This window comes from Vigna unguiculata, chromosome 10 (assembly GCF_037176805.1).
Source record: "Vigna unguiculata cultivar grain cowpea cultivar isolate G323 ecotype 2 chromosome 10, ASM3717680v1, whole genome shotgun sequence".
Classification (NCBI taxonomy): domain Eukaryota; kingdom Viridiplantae; phylum Streptophyta; class Magnoliopsida; order Fabales; family Fabaceae; genus Vigna; species Vigna unguiculata.
Window position 1 is genome coordinate 36,847,343 of NC_140801.1, and position 23,013 is coordinate 36,870,355.

Consider the following 23,013-nt stretch of genomic DNA (forward strand, 5'->3'; position numbering starts at 1 on the left):
ACCCCGACGAACACCTGAAAGTCTACATCACCCACGTTGCCCTATACACATCCCAAGACGCAGTCTTTTGCAAAGCTTTCCCCACTACCCTCAAAGGCCCTGCCCTAGAATGGTTTACCACCCTCCCACCCTACTCAATTGATAGCTTCGACACCCTTTCACACATGTTTTCCACACATTTCGCTGGAAGCCGCCCACATCAAACCACCACCATATCCCTACTGGGTATCAGATAGGAACCCAATGAACCACTCAAAACATTCATCGATCGCTTCAGTAAAGCCGCACTTCGTACACCACACCTCAACCAGGAAATGATACTTCAATGTATGACCCTCACCCTACAACCTGGCCCCTTCGCCAACAACGTCTACCTCCACCCACCCACCTCCATGCACGAACTCAAGCTGCGCGCAGCTGACTACGTTCGCATGGAGGAAATGCAAACTCTTCACACCAAATTCTGTAACGACTACGCCGCCAACACCTCCAACCCCACCTCCAATCCTACCCCACAGCCTCACCCGCGCCCTGACACCCGCCCACGCGAACCCCGCCAACCTCGCTTCACCAGATATGCTCCACTCACGGTAGCCCGCTCCCGCATCCTAGACGAGGCCCTCCAAGCTGACCTCCTCCCCCCACCACGAAAGACAACCACACCTCCTAACGCCGACATGACCAAGTATTGTCGGTACCATCGCAACCACGGTCATACTACGGAAGAATGCAAAGCACTCCAGGATAAAATCGAAGAACTGGTACGTGCCGGCCACTTTCGCCGCTTCATCCGTAGGGATGACCACTCCTCCTCCTCTCGATCCCGCCACCCTCACGGCATGACCACAGACGGCAACCAAGCAACGCCCACCAAAATAGCCACCCCACCCAACCCAACAACCAACAACCAGAGCCGCCCACACCAACATTACCCCTGCCGACCCCCCCCTCACGAGGCACCATTAACACCATCTCTGGTGGCTTCGCAAGTGGAGGCTCCACCTCGTCCGCCAGAAAGAAACACCTCCGCCAGAAAGAAACACCTCCGCCATATACAATCCATCAACCATATCACTCAATCCCATCACAGACGACGTATGCCCCCCATCGTATTCACAGACGACGACTTCCACGGCCTCGACCACCAGCAGGACGACCCCATGGTCATCACCGTCAAAATCGAACACTATGCTGTTAAGAAAGTACTTGTGGATCAAGGCAGCTCAGTCGACATCCTCTACTGGGCCACCTACCAAAAGTTACAACTTCCTGACACCGCCATGATACCATATGATGAGCCCATATCTGGCTTTTTCGGTGAACAGGTATCCACCCGAGGCTACATAGACCTCCATACCGTCTTTCGGGAAGGAACCCAAACCAAAACCATCCCAATCCGCTTCCTTATAGTCGATGCGCCAACATCCTACAACATACTCCTGGGTCGTCCTTCCCTCAATACCCTTGGTGCAGTCGTCTCTACCCCTCACTTGGCCATGAAGTTCCCAGCCCCATCCGGCGATATCCTAACCATCCACTGTGACCAACGCCTGGCACGCGAGTGCTACATGGCAAGCTTAAGACCGCAACTCCCAATCCAACAAACAAACCACATCGAACGACCACCTAATTCCCGCATAGCCCTATCCGGCGAGGATCTTAACCCCAGAATAGGCCGGGATGCCCGCCTCGAACCAGTCGAGGACACTACTCCCCTGGAACTCCCCAATGGCCATTCCATCAACTTGGGCACCGGTTTGAACTCTGATGAACGTGCCACAATCACACCCATCCTCACCAATAACACGGATCTTTTCGCCTGGTCAGCCGCCGACCTCCCTGGAGTAGACCCCAAGGTGGCATCCCACAAGCTCTCGGTATATAAAGAAGCCCGCTACGTATCCCAGAAAAAGCGCAAACTTGGGGAAGAACGCAGACAAGCAGCCAAGGTAGAGACCGATAAGTTACTAAACGCAGGGTTTATAGAAGAAGCACAATACACCACTTGGCTTTCTAACGTTGTCCTGGTAAAGAAAGCCAATGGCAAATGGCGGATGTGCGTGGACTACACAGACCTGAATAAGGCATGCCCTCGCGACGCCTACCCATTACCCAACATCGATCGACTCGTAGATGGCGTGGCAGGAAACAAGGTGCTTAGCTTTTTAGATGCATATTCAGGTTATAACCAAATACCCATCGCCACAGCAGATATGCACAAGACCGCCTTCATCATAGACGACGCTAACTACTTCTATAGGGTCATGCCCTTCGGCCTCAAAAACGCTGGCGCAACTTACCAGCGACTAATGGACAAAGTCTTCAGCCATCTGACAGGACACTGTGTCGAAGTCTACGTCGATGACATGGTCGTCAAGTCCCCGAGCCATCATCAACACGCTAAAGATTTGGAGGCAGTATTCTCCGCCCTGCGCCAGTACAATCTCCGCCTAAATCCCGATAAGTGTGTATTCAGCGTCGATCGGGGTAAGTTCCTTGGTTTCATGTTAACCCAACACGGCATAGAGGTTAACCCCGAAAAATGCAGGGCCATCATCGAAATGCGCAGCCCCACTACTGTCAAAGAAGTCCAACGGCTAATCGGTCGCCTCACGGCCATCTCTCGCTTCCTGCCAAAACTAGCGGAACAAACTCAACCCATAATCCAGCTCCTAAAGAAATCCGCCCGGTTCACGTGGACTGATGACTGTGAACAGATCTTCCTGAAACTCAAAACATCCCTAACCTCACCCCCCATCCTCCACAAACCAGACATCAGCCAACCCCTGCTAGTATACATCACGGGCACCGATCACACCGTTAGTGCTGCCCTTGTCCAAGAAGCAGAAGGCACGCAGCATCCTGTGTATTTCGTGAGCAGAACACTACAAGACCCTGAAACCAGGTACCAAATGGTAGAAAAACTAGCCCTATCCTTGGTCCACGCCGCACGCCGCTTACGCCCGTATTTTCAAAACCACACCATAACCGTCAAGACCGATTACCCAATCCAAAAAATACTACAAAAGCCGGATCTAGCTGGACGCATGTCATCATGGGCCGTGGAGCTGTCCGAATTCAACATTCGCTATGAACCCCACGGCCCCATCAAAGCCCAGTGTCTCTTAGACTTCGTCAATGACCTACAACAAACACCTGTTGAGGACCAATGGACGCTTCATGTAGATGGCTCCTCGAACCCAAGGGGTGCCGGCGCCGGCATCGTGTTGGAAGGCCCCAACGACATCCTCATTGAGAAGTCTCTTCATTTTGCTTTCAAAACGTCGAATAACCAAGCTGAATACGAAGCTATCCTCGCCGGCCTCTCCCTAGCCCGTGAAGTCGGCGTCAAAAAGTTAACATGCAAGACCGACTCCAAACTCACCGTAGGTCATCTGAACGACGAATTCCAAATTAAAGACCCCATCCTTCAACAATACTACCATCTAGTCCGCGCAATTATTCAATCCGCCTTTGAACAGGTCCGCGTCGAACATATCCCCAGAACCGACAACGTTAGAGCCGACATCCTTTCCAAATTAGCCAGTACCAAACTCAAAAACCGTAATCGATCCCTACTACAGCAAACACTATCCACACCTTCCGTCACACACACTTGCCAAACGTTAACCCACACCCCATCAAACAACATCACCCCCACTCAAAACCCAAACTGGACCACCCCTTACATTCAGTACCTCAAAACCGGCAACCCCCCCCACCCCCCGACGCGGAAAAAACTTGGCTGGCCAAGGCCGCCAGGTACACTATGGTAGGCGAGGACCTCTACAAACGCGGATATGGCCAACCCCTACTTAAATGTGTCACGCCAGAGCAAGCCCAGTATATCATTAAGGAACTACACGAAGGAATTTGTGGTTATCATTCAGGCGCACGCACCATGGCCACAAGAGTCCTCAGAGCCGGATACTTCTGGCCCACGATAGAGGCGGACTGCCAGGATCACGTCAGGAAATGCAAACCATGCCAGAAGCACGACAACCTTATACATCAGAAACAAGAACAACTACACCACATACTGTCCCCCTGGCCATTCGCTAAGTGGGGAATGGACATCCTAGGACCCTTCACACCCGGCAAGGGGCAGGTCAAGTTCCTAATTGTAGCCGTTGACTACTTTACCAAATGGATCGAAGCCAAGCCATTGACCACCATCACGGCCCAACAAGTCCAGCAGTTTGTGTGGAAGGATATTATATGCAGATATGGTGTACCACATACCATCATAACAGACAATGGCCGACAATTTATCGACAAGGAGTTAGCCAAATTCTACACCGGCTTAGGCATCAAACACATCACAAGTTCTGTAGAACATCCACAGACCAATGGGCAAGCGGAAGCGGCAAACAAAGTTATTCTCGTAGAGCTACGTAAAAGGTTAGATACCGCCAGAGGCCGATGGCCTGAAGAGTTAATCGAAGTACTATGGGCCTACAGATGCACCCCTCAATCATCAACAAACGAATCCCCATTCAGCCTAGTCTACGGCGCAGACGCCATGATACCAGTAGAAATTGGCGAACCATCCCTGCGCCGAGAACTATACGACCCAACTCATAACCACCAAAACATGGCCTTACATCTCGACCTCCTTCCCGAACTCAGAGAAAAAGCCCAAATACGCAATCTAGCCGCCAAACAACGAGCTGCCAGGAAATATAATGCAAACCTACACCCACGATCGTTTGTCGTCGGAGACCTAGTATGGAGAATGGCCAGCAGTGCTAGAAAGAAGGATGGCAAGTTCTCCGCCAACTGGGACGGCCCATACCGCATACGGGAAGACACAGGAGGAGGGGCTTATCGCCTAGAACAATTATCTGGGGTAGAGATTCCCAACACATGGAATGTATCCCACCTCAAGTTCTACTTCAGCTGAACATGTATCATAGTCGAATCAATACTTGTAACCATGGGTGTACTCTTTTTCCTCACTTGGTCTTTTTTCCCTAAGGAGGGTTTTGGCCAAGGAGGTTTTAACGAGGCACCCCTATTTGAATAAATAAAAAGAATGGTTCCCTACTTTATGACTCTATGCCCTTTAATCTTGGTTCATTCGTTTAAGTTCCCCACCCTTACCCCAAGTAAGCGGCCTGGGTCGAACACCCTTTAATCTTGGTTCATTCCTTTAAGTTCCCCACCCTTACCCCAAGTAAGCGGCCTGGGTCGAACACCCTTTAATCCTGGTTCATTCGTTTAAGTTCCCCACCCTTACCCCAAGTAAGCGGCTTGGGTCGAACACCCTTTAATCCTGGTTCATTCGTTTAAGTTCCCCACCCTTACCCCAAGTAAGCGGCCTGGGTCGAACACCCTTTAATCCTGGTTCATTCGTTTAAGTTCCCCACCCTTACCCCAAGTAAGCGGCCTGGGTCGAACACCCTTTAATCCTGGTTCATTCGTTTAAGTTCCCCACCCTTACCCCAAGTAAGCGGCCTGGGTCGAACACCCTTTAATCTTGGTTCATTCGTTTAAGTTCAAATAAAATGGTCAAAACCCAACACCCCTTCACAATTATCCATACCGCTAACGCAACACAATCATACATATTAACAACATCTAACATAGCATACACAAGGCATTCATCATATTAAAGGCAAAGTTAAATAATGTACGGATTATTACAAACAAAGTTCAAGTTTCAAGAAAAAATGAATTAACTACACCCCCTCGTTCTTCTCACCCACCACGGCAGCTCCCGAATCCTTCTCCTCCTCTGCCGCCTTCTCCTCCACCTCCTCCGCATCCCCCTCATCCTCCCTCACCAACTTCCCACCAACTACATCCTTATCTACGTCAAATCTCGAATCCAAGGCATCTACATCCTGATAGAAGAAGGTCGCCTGCCGCAACCCCTTCTCAAAACCATTTATATGCTCTTGGATAACGCTGTTCTTCAAATCATCCAACTCCCCAACAGCCCCATCGTACTTATCCTTTAAATCCTCGTAGTCTTCTTCCAACTCCCCTATACGCTTGTTTAGTTTTTCCTCAGAATCCAAACAACGCACTCTCCATGATGCCAGCCTCTTCCTCTCCGCTTCCCAGCCTTCTTTCTCCTTTTCTAGAGCCGCCTTCTCCTCCTCAAGCTTATCCACTTTGCCCTGTAGCTCCCCCACCTCCTTTACTTCCCTTCTGTAAAGAGACCCTACACGCCGACTCAAGACTAAGGCCTTGCTTCCAAACTCTACCATTGTTCTCACAATATGATCAACCTCCATGTTATCAATAGAGTTAACAACAGTGTCTGGAAGGTTGATCGAGATATCCTTCCTCACGGATATCTCCGGCAACTCGATCAACCCGGCCTCAGGCAACTTCTCTCCGCTAGCCGATCCCGCCCCGCTAGCCGACCCAAGAATAGTCGCCCTTATTTTCTTCACGTCTTTACCCTTCCCAGGTCGGGGCGGAAGCTCAGCTTTCCTTTTCGTCCCGCCGTGTACATGCACCTCCACAACCGATTCCTGCAAGTTGGGAACATCAGCTTTCCTAGCCGCCTTGGCCTTAGCGGCCATCTCCTTCCTCAGTGATTGAAAGAGCGCCAAATTCTTCTTACCAGACTGCGCCATATGCCCTGCAATAACATATCACGACTCGGATCAAAACAACTTAGCATCATTAACACAGCTTAAGTAATAAACAGATACCTTCAATATCTATTATCGGATGCACCGAATTATAAACCCTAACTAGGCCCTTAGTGGGCAACTTATCCACAAATTTCAACAACATCCCCACCACCTCCTTGTCACCAGCCGACAACTCCTCCACTTCCATGTCTTTATAACGAGAAGGATTGTTGGTCCAGCTAAAGGGAAACTTGGTACTCCCATCCGCATTCAAAAAATGCGATTTACCCCATTCCTTCACAACGACCTTGAAGTACCCGTCTTTGAAGTGTTTGAAAGACTGGGAGAAAGCATCCAACCTGCTGATGCTGGGGCGACTGATTAAAGAAAGCCAAGTAGCCGGCCTTCGGGGTCTGGTGTCATAAAAATACAAGAAGGCATAGGGAGTAGGCTCCAAGTACAAAGACTGGCACAAAATACGGAAGGCCTGCAAGTAGGCCCAGCTATTAGGATGTAGCTAGGTAGGTGCCACATTCAACGCCCGCAGCACACCCATAGTGAAGTCGTCAAAGGGTAGTCGTACATGAAGTTGAGAAAAATGGCACATATACATGTAAAAGAATTTCTCGGTAGCCCCCTCCTTCCCGTGGCATACCCAGTCGACGGCACTCACCCTCTCCAACGAAACAATGTCCCCGCTGACACCCCTAGACATAACGAGTGTACAGTTTAGCCAAGAGTTTAACAGACGAGACCACCTAAATAAGGATGATTGGTCACGGACATCAGCAGCAACCCATCCATAGCCGCCTTTGGCCGGCCAGTTACTCTCCTCCAACTCTTCAGGAGGATCCTCTCGAACTTCCCTCGCCACCTCCATCGGCATCCCGCTTGTAACAACTCCAGAACTTGTACCCTCTCCGCCAAGTCGTTCATCCTTACTCCTATCTGACTCAGTACTTTCACTACTACTAGACGTAGACACGCTACTACTATTGGACATACCTGATTTCGTTTTTTACGGGAAGATGTCGGTCGGAATAGAGGACTAGTCGGACACTTTTACGCGCACAAGGTCTTTAAATTCAGAAATCACAAATGAAACAGGTAACCTCCTATCTGTTTGCAAACACACATTTATAGCATGCGATCCCAAACGACGAACCTCTTCCCGCCAAAACCATATCACAGACCAATCAACACCATCATTGCGAAAAATCCCACTCCAAAATGGCAACGCCAAAACTTTTTCGATGTGACCAACTGACACCCTTTCACCTACCTTCTGACAGTTGCAAATCCTAAGTCTTAACACTGTTCACCACACTTAAAGGCTGGGGGACTGGTGTATCACACCTAGCCGGTTCTGCTAGCTTACCAACACATATCATCCTTGACCGACAACCCATATCGGACAAGGCTGGGGGACTGGTGTACCGTACCTAGCCAAACTCAACCAAGTAAACAGTGTGCATATCGAAACCGCCTAGTACCCGGACATCACCAATATAGGCCATCTAGGCAAGTAGCCGGTCGAGACCGACTACTCCAATGAACTTAAGCTAACATCGATGCCCCCGCATTCAATAGGTCTCAAGGGCCTGGTTTGGGGCCCAGGCCCATTCATGGCCCAACTACAGCCCATGTCAAAACCCAGCCCATGAAATGGTCAAACGTCATTAATGCCCTATAAATACACGTGGACCCCATCATTTAAAGGTACGCATTCATTAATTACTGATTTGACTCTTTGAGAGCTTTGACTTACTTGAGCTTCGGAGATTCTTCTGCAGGTAACCCCTCCTGGGTTCAAGTTGACATGTATCGACCGGGAAGAGGCCAACTGAAGAGATAGCGGACTACATGGTAAGGTGACGCTTGTGTCTACACTACAAGAAAATGGTTTATTAGTAACCAATTTTAATGACCAAAAGTTGTTAGTTACTATAATTACTAATTTAAATACAAGTTTACAAAGTAAAAAAATTATTGGTTACTAAAACAGTTACTATTATGAATAAAAAATTATAATTGGTCACTAAATTGGTTTTTAAGATTAGCTACCATAGTTTTGGCTACCAAAGAAAACTGGTTACTAAAATTTAGCTACCTAAGTTTTGGCTACCAAAATAACTTAGTTACTAAATTGCTCTCTAATTAATTAGTGACAAATTTAGTAACCAATTATAATTTTTTATTTATATTAGTGACTATTTTAGTAACCAATAAATTCTAATTTTGTAAATTGGTATCTAAATTGGTCACTATAGTGACTAACAACTTTTAGTCACTAAAATTAGTTAGTAATAAGACATTTTCTTGTAGTGCTAATATCTTATTTATTCTCTGCAAGAACAAACACTAAATCCCTTAGTCCTAAATTGTCTAACACAAAAGAGCAAAAATACTGAACAACTTACTGGATATTCACCGGCAAGATTTGGCGTGTAGAAGTCGTACGCATGAGCCACATGACTTCCTCTCAATTTGCTTTCAAAAGCAATGGGAGCAACAGGACCAATTAGCATGGCAACAGCGGCTGCTTCACACTACTAAATAACTACTAAAATAATGTAACTTGTGAATTGCTAGTTTTCAGTCGGACCTAGTCCACACGTTCTTGGTCCTCAGGAGTAGCCTTAACACCTCTGTCAAGGGGTGCAGTTGTTTCATAGAGCTCCTGCTTGAGGTTTCGGAAATCAACTGCTAATGGTGTTTCGAAACATGGAAATAGAGATGCATCTTCGGTAGTTTCTTTTTCCTTTTTGTTAATTACTCTTAGATTTGTTTGGATTTTCTAACTATTTGTTTCATCATCTCAACAGAGAGCCGAGGCAATATAAGGCACTAAATCTTAACCAATATCTGTTCAAGATATAGTGGTACAGTCTCAAGCTTTGTTAAATATCAATGATTCAAATAAGGTAATGTTGTTTGGGGTTGGGTTTACCAAACTTTACTTGAGATCTTCAAAGTATTTGTGCTGGACTGTCATCTTCATGATTGTCTTACATGCAGGAAGATAGGGAGAATGGTGGTTCGAAGGTTAAAGTTTGAGGACCCTCGTCCTGAGCAAATTCAAGATATTGACGTGGGACTATTTGTTGAGGAATAAGTATACATAACTCTAACTTTCTATAACTATTGAATTATATTAAAAGTGACTGCAATTTGCATGATGACATGATGGTATTTCCGATAGGATTTACATAGGAGACTCTTAAGTGCAGATTTTAAGAAGCAAGTTGATGGACTTCAAATGCTGCAGGAGGTTGTTCTTATAATATTCTCAATAACTTCCATGCTTTTTTTATTTACCGGAACTTGTACAAACTGCAATTGCACTTTTCAGGCCCTTCCTTCCATTGCTAAGGAAGTAATAGAAGTTTTGGACATTCTTCTGAAGTGGTTTGTGTTCGTTTTGCAAATCAAACACAACATGTCTATTGAAGGTTTCTATTATTTTTGTTTTTTGTTGTGATGCCAGTTTCCTTCTTTTCTTCTTTGGTTTGCAATGTATGGTGTCTGTTGTAACTTCTTTCAATTTAATTGCTCAGGTGCTGGAACTTATTCCTGAACTGCTTGACACCTTGAAGGAGGAGGGTTACACTCTAACAGAATCTGAAGTGGCAGTGTTTCTTCCATGCCTTGTAGAGAAAGTTAATATTAGCAACTATATTTGTAGAATGTTATTATTCCCATGAACTTTTCTAATGGTTTATGTGATTTCAGCTAACTTTTGTTTTAAACTAAGGTACTAGGTTATATTAGTGTGCTTACTTTGGTGTTACAGATGGCAAAGTAGAAGTTCATTTTTTATTTTAATGTTGCAGTTAGGGCATAACATTAATGTTACAGATGCGCGAGCTGACTAAAAAGTTTGTTGCCATATATTCAGCTTCATCTGGTTTGATTTATTATTAGATCATCATGTTATCGAGGTATCGTCTATTTTTCAATTATTTTCTACTCACTGTTTTCCGTCAATACAACTGACATTATGATCTGTATGGAACTGTTCTGGCATTGGTGTGATTGTGGAAAAGAAGGAAATTATGAAATGAACAATGTTCGATGCTATAGCTTTTACTATTGACTATCTTTTATTCTTTTATTCACTTCAATTTGACTTGTCAAACCAGAGTAGTTAATGTATTGTTAATACACCTTAATCTTAACACACTTACGATTTTTTCATTCTTAAAGTTCTAATTCAACTTGGAGGTGTTGCAATGGAATTGGAAGATTCTTTGTTTCCTTTGTTGAAGGGGTGAGTATTGATATTATCCTTGTGAAGTGTTTCAAGATGCAGAATGGACTTTACTGAGGGACTTTGCTAATAAATATTTTTTAGAATTTTAAAAATTTAAAAAGTATTTCAAATAATTTTGGCAAGAGTTTTTAATTGTGAAACATAAAAACAGAATCCTAAAATAAATAAAAAACTAAGGACATGTTTGATTCCCTTCTCTCCTTTTAATTTAAGAAACTGCCTTCTAAAACAATTCCACACTACTCATCAATCAAAATTTTCATCCAAAATTTATTAAGTTTTGAAAATTGTTTCCAAAACAAATGTTCTAAAATGCAGAAACCATGGGAAATGTACTGTCATGTTGTTCTTCTTCTTTTATCTTTGTCCAATCTCTCCTCCAAATCCACACCCTGTTCTGTGCCGTATACCACACTCCAGCACCGACTATCTAAACAATTTGATTTAGTTGCACTTCAAAAACTAAAAACAGTTTTAAAGATACAAACCAGACACACCCTGAGCACCTCTTAGATAAACTTTCTCTGATTATTCGTAAAAATACAAATATCATGTCTCATACACAAAGAAGAAAATATCATATTTCAACAATTTTTAGCGAAGAGGGAAAAAAAAAAAACAAACCTTTGTACCTTCCATAGGATGCTCTTCCTTTCTATTCTATGTCTCTCTTTATTCCCTCTTTCCGGACCCTTAACTCTTTTGTCCTCTTCATGGTTAGCATGATTATTCTTCTTTAATATTTATCATCCGTTATCCAACTTCTTTCTTTAATCTTCTCTTTTCCTGATATATAGTCTTTCTAAATCGATCTACTCTTTTTTTTCATAAAATATCCGATTTGTTATTGAACCGACTGGTTGAATCTATTACCACGATTTGAATATGACTTTTTCTCTAGTTTTCACTTCCCGACATGTCTTTAAAATCAAAGAGTTCTTGGTAGAATGTAATGAAATAAAAATAAAATAAAAAATCTAAAGGTTGTAACAAGGAAAAAAATAAATAAGAAAGATAATTTCTCTTGTGAAAATACACCTGAAGGGAGAAAAAATATACTCTAAATCAATTTAGTGGATTTGCATGTTACAAAAATTTTTGTCTTTGTTTAATACACAAAAGAGATTTTGTAAATATGCACAAAAACAAATTTCTCACTCATCTTGAGCTAAGTACTGACCATATAAACCAACTTTCATAAAAAACAAAATTTATAATTATATTCATTATGATAAGTCTCATCAAACAGAAACTGAGATGTTAAAGTATATAGTAAAGTTTGAAATTTTATAACTCTTGACTATGATCACACTAAATTTAAAAAAAAGAAGATGGATACTTAAATATGAAAATAAGTGCAGAGTGACTTATTTAAGAAAACAAACAGATACAGTATTTAGAAGAGTAAAAGAAACGTGGGAGTAAGAAATTAATATCATTAAAAACGAGGGCCTAAATGAAAGCCAACTTTGAAGGGCCGGAACAGGGACGTTCCTACAAAGTGCGATGGGTGGGTCAATAATGAAAGCCAACATTGACGAAAGACTTTGCCGTAAAAGTTGCGAGTTTTTAACCATACCAAAAAACTTTTGGAAATGGCAACAACCTTTTTTGTTGTTTCAGTTTTCTTCAACGGTCTCTGGTCGTGGGTGTCATCACCATAATTATCATCTACAATGAGAACTGAGCTAGTCTCACCACTTCTGGCCATGCCATTGTTTTGGCTGAGCCTCTACAACAACCTCGTTTCGGTTTCTGGCCAATGTCTTGAAGATCAGAGGTCATTGCTGCTCCAACTCAAGAACAACCTCACTTTCGCCTTTGAAAGCAGCACCAAACTGAAGTCATGGAGTCCAACTAATGATTGCTGCAGCTGGATAGGGGTATCTTGTGACAAGGAGGGACACGTTACTGCTCTTGATCTCAGCGAAGAATCAGTCACTGGAGCTTTAGGCAATTCAAGTAGCCTTTTCAGTCTTCAACATCTCCAGACATTGAATTTGGCTTATAATAATTTCACATCTTTCATTCCATCTGCATTCAAAAGGATGGAAATTTTGACTAGTCTGAATCTGTCATGTGCGGGCTTTCTGGGTCAGATTCCAATAGAGATTTCTCAGATGACAAGGTTGGTTACTCTTGATCTCTCTTCCACTACTTGGTTTCTCCCTTGTGAATGGAATAATGAGCTCAAGCTTGAGAACCCAAATCTAAGAAAGCTTGTCCAAAATCTCACAAGTATTAGGCAACTGTATTTGGATGGTGTAAGTATATCAGCTGCAGGACATGAATGGTCCAGTGCTTTGGTGTCACTGCGTGACTTGCAAGAAACTAGCATGTCACAGTGCAATCTCTCAGGACCCCTGGATCCTTCCCTGGCAAGCCTTGAGAATCTATCGGTCATTGTTCTCGATGAGAACGGATTATCATCCGCAGTGCCAGAAACATTTGCCGATTTTAAATTTCTGACCATCTTAAGTCTTTCTAGGTGCCAGTTGACAGGAACATTTCCGCAGAAGATCTTCAACATGGTAACATTGGTAGTTGTTGACGTAACCTGGAACCACCATCTCCAAGGCTTTTTTCCGGACTTCCCACTAGGATCTCTTCAGACTTTAATGGTAAGTGGCACAAAGTTCTCTGGAGCATTTCCACGCTCTATTGGTAACATGAGGAACTTATCTCATTTGGATTTTTCTTATTGTCAATTTAACGGAACAATTCCCAATTCACTGTCAAACCTCACTGAACTCCGTTACCTGTACTTGTCAGATAACAACTTCACAGGTCAAATCCCATCATTTAATATGGCCAAAAGCCTTAGTTACTTAGACCTTTCTTATAATGGTTTGAGTGGTTCAATTCCATCTTCTCACTTTGAAGGACTCAACAATCTTGTTACCATTTACCTGGATCATAACTCGATTAGTGGGAGCATTCCTTCATCCCTCTTTACACTCCCACAGCTAGGAAATATTGACCTTTCCAATAATCAGTTTGGCCAACTAGACGAATTTACAAACGTATCTTCCTCTCAATTATACTCCCTCGATTTACGTAGCAATAATCTAAAGTTCGCATTCTGCAACTTGAAAACTTTTCCTGGTTTCTTGAGTAATCACTCCAATATAGAATATCTCTATCTTTCAGATAACTATATCCATGGAATAGTACCCAACTGGATTTGGAAACTCGAGAATCTTTGGATGCTGAATATTTCTCATAATATGTTGACTCATTTGGAAGGACCTTTGCAGAATCTTTCTACCAGATTCTCTTATCTTGATCTGCATCATAATAAACTTGAGGGGCCGATACCTTCTTTTCCTGAGAATTTGGAATATTTGGATTTCTCAAGCAACAAATTAAACTCTGTTATCCCACGAAACATCGGTAATTACCTGACTTTCACATCTTTCATCTCCCTTTCAAACAATGCTTTGAGTGGCAGTATCCCTGATTCCTTCTGCAATGTTTCACATCTTCAAGTGCTTGATCTTTCGAATAACAACATTGATGGAAAAATTCCCTTGTGTTTATTGGAAGCGAGTACTGAGATATTAAATCTTAGACAGAACAGTCTCATGGGCCCTTTACCAGATATCTTTTCAGCTACCTGTACTCTAGAGATACTGGATCTCCGTGACAATAAATTAGATGGAAAGATTCCGAAATCTCTTTCTAATTGCACATGGTTAGAAATATTAAACCTCGGAGAAAACAAGATTGTGGATGTCTTTCCGTGCATGTTAATGAAGATATCCACACTCCGGGTCTTAGTCTTGCGAGAAATAATTTAGATGGTCACATTGGATGTCCAAACACCTATGATGCCCAGACACGGATACGGATACGGACACGACACGGACACGGATACGGAAATACGATAAAATTGAAAAAGATGCATCGCTCCCCCAAATCTGGAATCAGAGTCGCGCATCCACAGTGTCCTCTTGCACGTGTCGCAGAGCTCACCGCGTCTGATCCATCGAGAAGTTTCCGACACCGCGTCGTGCAGGTGTCCACCGCGCCTCCGCGTCCGTGTCCGCGTCGGGAGCGGGAAGCATTAGTAAAACGCCGTGTCGGAGCATCACAAACACCAATGCCACATGGCCCGTTCTTCAAATACTTGATCTAGCCATTAACCATTTCAGTGGCAAGCTACCTCAAACACTCTTCAAAAGGTGGGAAGCAATGATGTCTGCTAAATCAAACGTAGAAAACTAGAACGATCATATTGTACGATATTCTGACGAAATAGTTTATCGTGATTCAGTGACAGTTACACTCAAAGGTCAACAGATGGATCTGGATAAGATTATAACTGTCTTAACTTCGATCGACTTCTCATCCAACCATTTTGAAGGGGAAATACCACAAGAGCTATTGATGAAGAATTATCTTGTTTTCTTTTAGAGTTATGAATATGAAGAATTATCTTGTTTTCCTTAAAACCTAGGTGTGAAATAGAGAAAAATAATAATTACAATGACTTTATTCTACATACATTAAACACAAATTACAATAGTTGACAGAGATTATCACAATAGAGGCATCCATACACTCTCGTTATTAAGATTCTAAAACCACCTAAAGAGATATATTACACATACTACATGAAAATATCTTATTTATATCAAGGAGTTTAGGACATGAAGGAGGTTTTTTGTAATCGATTTCGAATTAAATGTAATCAATTACAACACCAATTTTTGTATGAAATAGTATATAACATTGTAACTTAGATTGGTGGCAACAAAGTGAATTGTTTTAGTTTAACGAAATTAAAATTTAGCTGCAAGTAAATGCATGAGATCCGTGACCTTCGCGCTTTTTTTAGTACCCTATTTAACAATCTAGATGCTCAGGTTGGTCGACTTGAGGAAGACATGGGTCACGTGCGCCACCACTTTCCCCTCGCTTAAATCTTACAACTTTCATCATCTATAAAACATTAATCACGCTTCCTACCACTTTTTCGATCAGATTGAATATGTTATCAATAATAAAATGTAAAAAACTCTTTCGTAATCGATTACATTAAGTGTGTAATCTATTACAAAAACCTAGCACAACAACATTTCCTTTGGTAATCGATTACATGCTTTTGTAATCGATGCCCCAAAAACGTCTGCCCCCCACATAATTTCTAGGTGAAAATCGCCTGCACACTGTCCCTCGTCCCCATAATTTCTAGATCTAACTGGTTGACCCACAAAAATCAAAGAAAGCATTAGGGGGTGCACAATGCCTTTAGGATGAAATCGTGTGGCGGTTGCACGATTTGCCTATTTTTGATTTTTTTCTAAATTTGCCAATTTTTGTAATTAACTTAGATAATTTGCCTTTAAGTGCAAAAAAAACCAAAATTTAGTTACCAAAGAAAATTGGTCACTAAACATTAACTACCAAGGTACCTCAATGATGCACTTAACCAACAAATACTTCAGCGCAATCGGAGCAACCACTATGAAACACTCACAATTACCATGAGAAACCCATCAGCAATAAAGGGAGACACTATTGAGTTTCTCGAAAAGAATTATGATTTCAATTTAAGGAAAGGTAGAGGTTTAGACAACTAACCTCGATGCATAATATAAATTCAATCAAACATAATCATTATTTTTTGTATTACAGAGGTACTCTTTCGATGGCTTACACACATGAAGATTTTCTCCTCCTTTCATATTTATTGTTCACATATTTATAGAAAGGTTAATGTTTATGATCATAAATCAGTGAACTATAGAGTGACTCAAACAAGATTTTATTTTGTGGAATTCTTTTATGAATTTCACTATATATGACTTTTTTTTATTTGTGTTAACACTCCATTTCTAGTATTTTTCCTTTCTAAAACTTTCTTTTTAGTTTAAACAAATATTAGTTTGTCTTTAATTAATTAGTTTTTGTTGATAGTCTAAAAAAATAGAGTTGTTTTTAAAATGTGCTAAAAAGGTATAGTTCATGTTTGTGTTCTTATGTTCTTGTGAGTGAGGGAGAGGAAAGTAATGTAAGGGGTTCTCTCCATATCTGATGAGCGAAACAATAGCGCCTTCATGAGATTGGGGTTTCCCTAGTGTGTTAGGTGGTTCTACTTAGTTCACCTAAATAGAAACTAGGATTGGACAAAGAGATCTTCCTTTCACCATTTGATTTCTAGCACTTCCTTAATCTTGTGTACTCTGCTGATTACAATGAAATACACTGGTTTTGTTTTGATTTTGATTTACAACTTGCAAGTTTTGTTTATTCAAGTGTTTGATTGCATTTTTAGTTTTTTGCCTTTAAATTCCACATCATTTCAAATTTCCTTTAATGCTTTCCAGTTTTCATTTCAGTTATTGTTTTCGAGTCACTGATTTGAGCCAAGGTAAAATCTGCACATATCAATGTTCCTCTTTAGGGAATACGTGACCCCAAAGTGGACATACATTGTTAAGATGTCTTCTTGAGTGTAGATAAGCCCTTGTTCATTCATTGCACTGGATTTCAGTTTAAGTTTCATTGCTTTTAAATTATGTTTACTTTAAATTCCAGCTGATAATTCCTGTTGCTTTGATTTAGTTTAAGTTGATTATTTTTCTCTGTTGAAATAAGATTTGCATATGCATATGTAGTCCAATTCACCCTTGCATTGCATTCACGTACATATTTTCACTCTAATTCTGCATTCACTTGGAACACTGTATTGCATAACTTTTGGAATCTGTTTTAGAGCCGGATAGTATAAATCTTCATGCATATCTTGGTCTAGTGCATTAGTATTCTGCTGAATTAGTTCTGTGCATGCTTAGGTGCCCAATTGACGTGTGCATAGCACACTAGTCCTTGTATACATCAGCAGTTCAGTTTGAGTGTTTTCAATTCTTCCAAAATTTTGGTTTTGGTCTAGTGAAAATTTTGTCATGCATTGCCAATTTTTGATCATGATCACGTAGGCATCTTTCACTTAGATTCACTTTCATTCCCTTTTACACATTCTAACTAGACACTTTCTCATTACATTTAAACCATTAGGTCCCATGCATTGCATTCATGCATATCTTCATTTAATTCACTCATGCATTTAGTTTAGTTTAGTTTTAATTCAATACAATTCTGCACTTTTTCTTGGTTTTAAAAATTCTTTTTCCTCCTTTGTTTAATTTTTTGTTCATTTAATATGCATTATTTTCTTGGATTCGATCTTGAGTCATTTCTCTTATACTTCGTGAGGAAGGATACTTCGTGAAGGAGGATTATTTGGATTTTGTTGAACTAACAACTAAAAAATAAGTGAATTAACTAAGCACTTGTTTGTTTGCTCAGTTTTTTCTTATTTACATGAATGTTGGACTATTTCCTTCAGGTTTGTATCATTTTCTTTCTTTTAACTATGTTGATATGTTGTATGGTGCTTATTAGTATAACATAGCTTAAAAAAAGGGAGACAAAGAAAAAATAATGGACGGTGATAAAGTGTTTAATAAATAAAGATGTCCAAACTTTTTTTTGGCCTCATTTATAGATTTTAGGTATTTAAGCTGTTGAAGTTTTCGAGAAATGAAAGATGGATGTGTCAAAAGGTGTGGAAAATGTCACAATGATATTATAGTAGAAGGTTGTACTTGAAACTATGTTGAAGAAAAATGTGAAGTGACAATTGTTGAAATTATTAATCCAAGACATCAAGAAAACAAGTACTCAAACGATTTTTCGTAAGAAATTAGTAGTGATACTCAAAGGTGGTTCTATCAACCAATTAGCAGGTGAAATCACTTAAAGATATTTTAGAGAAGAAGTTGAAGACAATTGTCATTTGAAAAGTAAATTAAAACAAAACAAAAACATCATAGACATGGATTATTTGATAATTATATATTTACATATTAAAATCTTGAAATTTCATCATTAGTTAGGGAATTTATAAATAAGTGATTATGTTTACTTTTTGTTAGAGAAGTTTTCCACTCAGACAAAATTGACTAGTGATGATGAAATATAATGCAAATATACTTTTCGTGAATTATTGTTTTCCTCCATGGGGCGCTTATTTCTTCTATAAAACCCACTTTATGATCTTAATCTCCAAAGTCTACTTTCTCACTTCCTAAATTTTTATTTTTTTTTAATTTTCCCTTTTACCTTACCCATAATTTCCTTTTTAAAAGCTCTTGTTCTCTCCTCTTAATCTTTACCGATTTTCTAACATGTTTATTTAATTAAAATTTAAATGTAACTATAAAAAAAATTATAACTTCGTTATCTTAAGATTTTATATTTTACATAATGTCATTTTCTTATGAGTTTAGTTAATATAAGTTACTTATAACTGTTACGAACATGCTATTGTAAATTCAGGTTAACGCAGATGAACCCACACAGTCGCGAACTTTACTTTAAGAAAATGATTTTCTGTACAATCCGAGAAGAAATTTTCACACACTACTTGAATTTGAAGAAAAAAAAAATTATTCATCTGATCTGATTTAACGTGTTAAAAGAAATTCATTATACACGTTTAGAATTTAAGATAAACTCCATCGTTGAAAGTTCTAAGATGTGACGTTAATAATAAAACAATCCCACTTCCAAATTGCATTAGTCGGTTGTTTTATTTGGTAATTAAAAATATACAATATATGTATCTTAATTAAAATTTTATTATAGCTGCTTGAAATTAGTAAATATGTCACATTCATATTATACAATCACCTTTTTTTTTTGTTCCTATATGCGGGAGATTCTTATAGGTATATATCAAAGTTAATTTCATATAAACAATAGAAGAGAATTTGAACCAATAGAATTCCTAACGACCAATATTGAAGAGGATGTGTATCATGTCAAATTTTACTTTTAATTACGGGTTTGAACAATATAAGCAGCACAACGTTTTTAGCTTAATATTAATTATGTTTTATTCTTTTCAACATACTATATCTAAATTAGTATAAATCTATGAATCCATGATGAATGCATGTATGCAATAACTATTTAAATATGTATAAGTAATAATTCACGTTCTTGCATAGTCGAATGATTTTCTCCTAGGTATTTCTTGATTCTGTTCATTTTTTTGTCTTTCGATTTTCTTAAGGTATATTTGCATAAGGTATTCTGACGGTCAAGCCATTATTCAGATCTTCATTAGAGTAGTAAACCGAGGTTTATGACCTTAATATTGATGTTTAGTTGATTTGTTGGTGCTAGTTCTCATATTTGACAACATATCCGGCTGGGCGAGCATGCATTCATACATAACTACAAAAGTGTATACAAGACTGGTAACTTCACGGTTTTCAGCCTATGGATCAAGTGTATATTTGTTAAAAATATTTACTTGAAATATCAATTTTGATAGAAATATTTGTGTATATTTATATAGAATTTAAATTTCCTTTCAATTTGGAAAATGACAAAATTACTCAAAAAATTTGGGACTAAATTGAGACAAAAATTAAAATATAGAAACCAAATTGAGAATGAAGAAATGACACCTGACATCTAATACTATATACAATTGTGAACTAACAAATGACAACTTCCTCACTATTTTAATATTTCTGAACCATTTGCATTCAAAATTTACTTTCTACAACAGGAAAATATGACTACGTGTCAATCTCTCAGAATTTTGAAGATTAAAAAATAAATCTAAAAGAAATCAGTCTCACACTATTTTGTTCTCACTCTCTATTTCCCACACACAATATCATCCTCTTTCAAACTTCTCTCTTTCTCAAACCTCTTCAGCTTCTTCTCTCTCTCTTTCTCCAACCTCTTCATCTTCTTCATCTGTCTCTGGATCACTCACACACAACACCATGGCGAACACCACATCTTCAACTTCATCTCTCTCTTTCTCACTCACATAGAACGCCCATCTTTCTCATTTTACATACGTCCTCACCTTTTTTACTAGACTTCATCTCTATCTTTCTGACTCAAACATTCAGATCTGTGAACTCTTTTTTCTTTTTTACGATTCTTCATCTCAATGTTTGTCACTAACACATTTAAATATCTACTTAAGTTTGTTTTCTTTCTGATTTCAGTTTTTCTTCAGTTGAATGAAATGAGTAGAAGATGGGTCACGAGCAAGAATGAGAACGGTATGTAAAGTATTTATTTTTACTCAACTATCAGTTATTTTCAACCTTCTCAATGAAAAAAAATAATCATCTTTTTCATCCTACTTTGTTCTGGTCTAAATGGTTGAAATGAAAAGGCCGAAGACAGGCAAGACTCTCAAATAGCATAAGCTTTGAACAAGATTTGATTTTTTTGGTTGCAGAATGACAATGGTATGTAAAGTATTTATTTTTACTCAACTTTCGGTTATTTTCATCCTTCTCAATGAAACAAAAATCATCTTTTTATTCTTGCTTTTATCTAACTATTTTTTGTGTTTTCATCCTACTTTGTTATGATCAAAATGGTTGAAATAAAAAGGTCAAAGACAGGCAAGACTCTCAAACAGCGGAAGCTTTGAACAAGATTTGATATTTTTGGTTGCCGAATGACAACAGTATTTAAAGTATTTATTTTTACTCAACTTTCGGTTGTTTTCATCCTTCTCAATGAAAAAAAAATCATCTTTTTATTCTTGCTTTTATCTAACTGTTTTTGTGTTTTCATCTTACTTTGTTCTGATCTAAATGGTTGAAATGAAAAGGTCGAAGACAGGCAAGACTCTCAAACAGTTGTAGCTTTGAACAAGATTTGATTTTTTTACTAAGCTTTCGGTTATTTTCATCCTTCTAAAAAAAAAATCATCTTTTTATTCCTTCTTTTATGCAACTGATTTTTGTGTTTTCATCCTACTTTGTTTTGGTCTAAATGGTTGAAATAAAAAGGTCTAAGACAGGCAAGTCTCTCAAACAGCAGAAAGTTTGAATAATAATTGATTTTTTTTTCGTTGCACAATGACAATGGTATGCAAAGTATTTTTTTTACTAAGCTTTCGGTTATTTTCATCATTCTCAATAAAAAAAAATCATCTTTTTATTCTTGCTTTTCTGCAACTGGTTTTTTTGTTTTCATCTCCAACACATTTTCATGATTGAGAAATTCATCTTTTTTGTTTTGCTATTATCTTCTTAAAGTTTGCTTTGATCTTAAATTTGATTTTGTTTACATCAATGAAAGGTTAGAAAAGATCGGTTAGAGACAATGGTACGTAAAGTTTCATTTTTTAATAAAAGTTTGATTTTTTATTCACATCCTTCTTTAACATCTGATAGTTTTGAGGGACCAAAAACATATTTAACCCATTTTTCAAAAACAAAGTTAATGAAGCATTTATTCCTTAATTTAGCATTTTACGAGTTTTGATTTTATAATTAATAATTTAGTATTTGTTCTAATGTTATTATTTTTATTTAATAGTTTTTTTATAATTATTTATGTAACGAGTTTGTTTTTTATAATTTATACTTATTTTTTATAATGTTTATTCCCAAGGAATTGCAATAACTTCGAAGTAGGATGACAATTAAGTACTGACTGTTGGAACATGTATGACTTCTCATATTCTCCTTTTATATATATATATATATATATATATATATATATATATATATATATATATATATATATTCTCAATGTATATATATAAGTACTGACTGTTGGAACATGTATGACTTCTCCTATTCTCTTTATATATATATATATATATATATATATATATGTATATGTATATATATATATATATGTATATGTATATATATATATACATATACATATATATACATACATATATATATATATGTATATATATATATATATATATATATATATATATATATATATATATTCTCAATGTTTGCAATTCTTCATTACCAACTAACAAGTAGGAATCTTCTTTTTTCTGTTACCAATTTTCTTTTCTTACCAATCTTCTTCATCACCACTTTATTATCCTATAATGGCATCCATGGCCACTCCACAATCTATTCTTTTTGCAAAACTTATTAGCGGATTCATTACGATGTTTCTGAAAGACCAGGTTTATTTTTCTATTCCTTCATAGTTTTAACTTTTATCTTTAATTTTATTTCTTTATTCTTTATTCTTAACTTGCTCATCTGTGAAGGATTTTGGACACGTGGACCGACTGTTCATAATAGATCTGGGAAGGACATTGGTTCACAGTGGACCATT

At 38.9% G+C, this 23,013-nt stretch overlaps 1 long non-coding RNA gene and 1 pseudogene across 3 annotated transcripts; both read left to right on the forward strand.

The window, feature by feature from the left end:
• Positions 1-9,137: 9,137 nt before the first annotated feature.
• On the forward strand, positions 9,138-10,369 carry LOC114165839 (uncharacterized). Of its 3 annotated transcripts, none has more exons than XR_014985032.1 (6): positions 9,138-9,337; positions 9,416-9,514; positions 9,609-9,705; positions 9,793-9,861; positions 9,943-10,042; positions 10,148-10,369. It is a non-coding gene; the product is annotated as an uncharacterized LOC114165839 (long non-coding RNA). The 3 variants fall into 3 exon arrangements; XR_014985033.1 differs by having other exon boundaries at positions 9,821-9,861; XR_003599807.2 differs by having other exon boundaries at positions 9,609-9,861.
• Positions 10,370-12,410: 2,041 nt separating this feature from the next.
• LOC114165434 (receptor-like protein 7) lies at positions 12,411-15,279 on the forward strand (annotated as a pseudogene).
• The last annotated feature ends 7,734 nt before the right edge of the window (positions 15,280-23,013 follow it).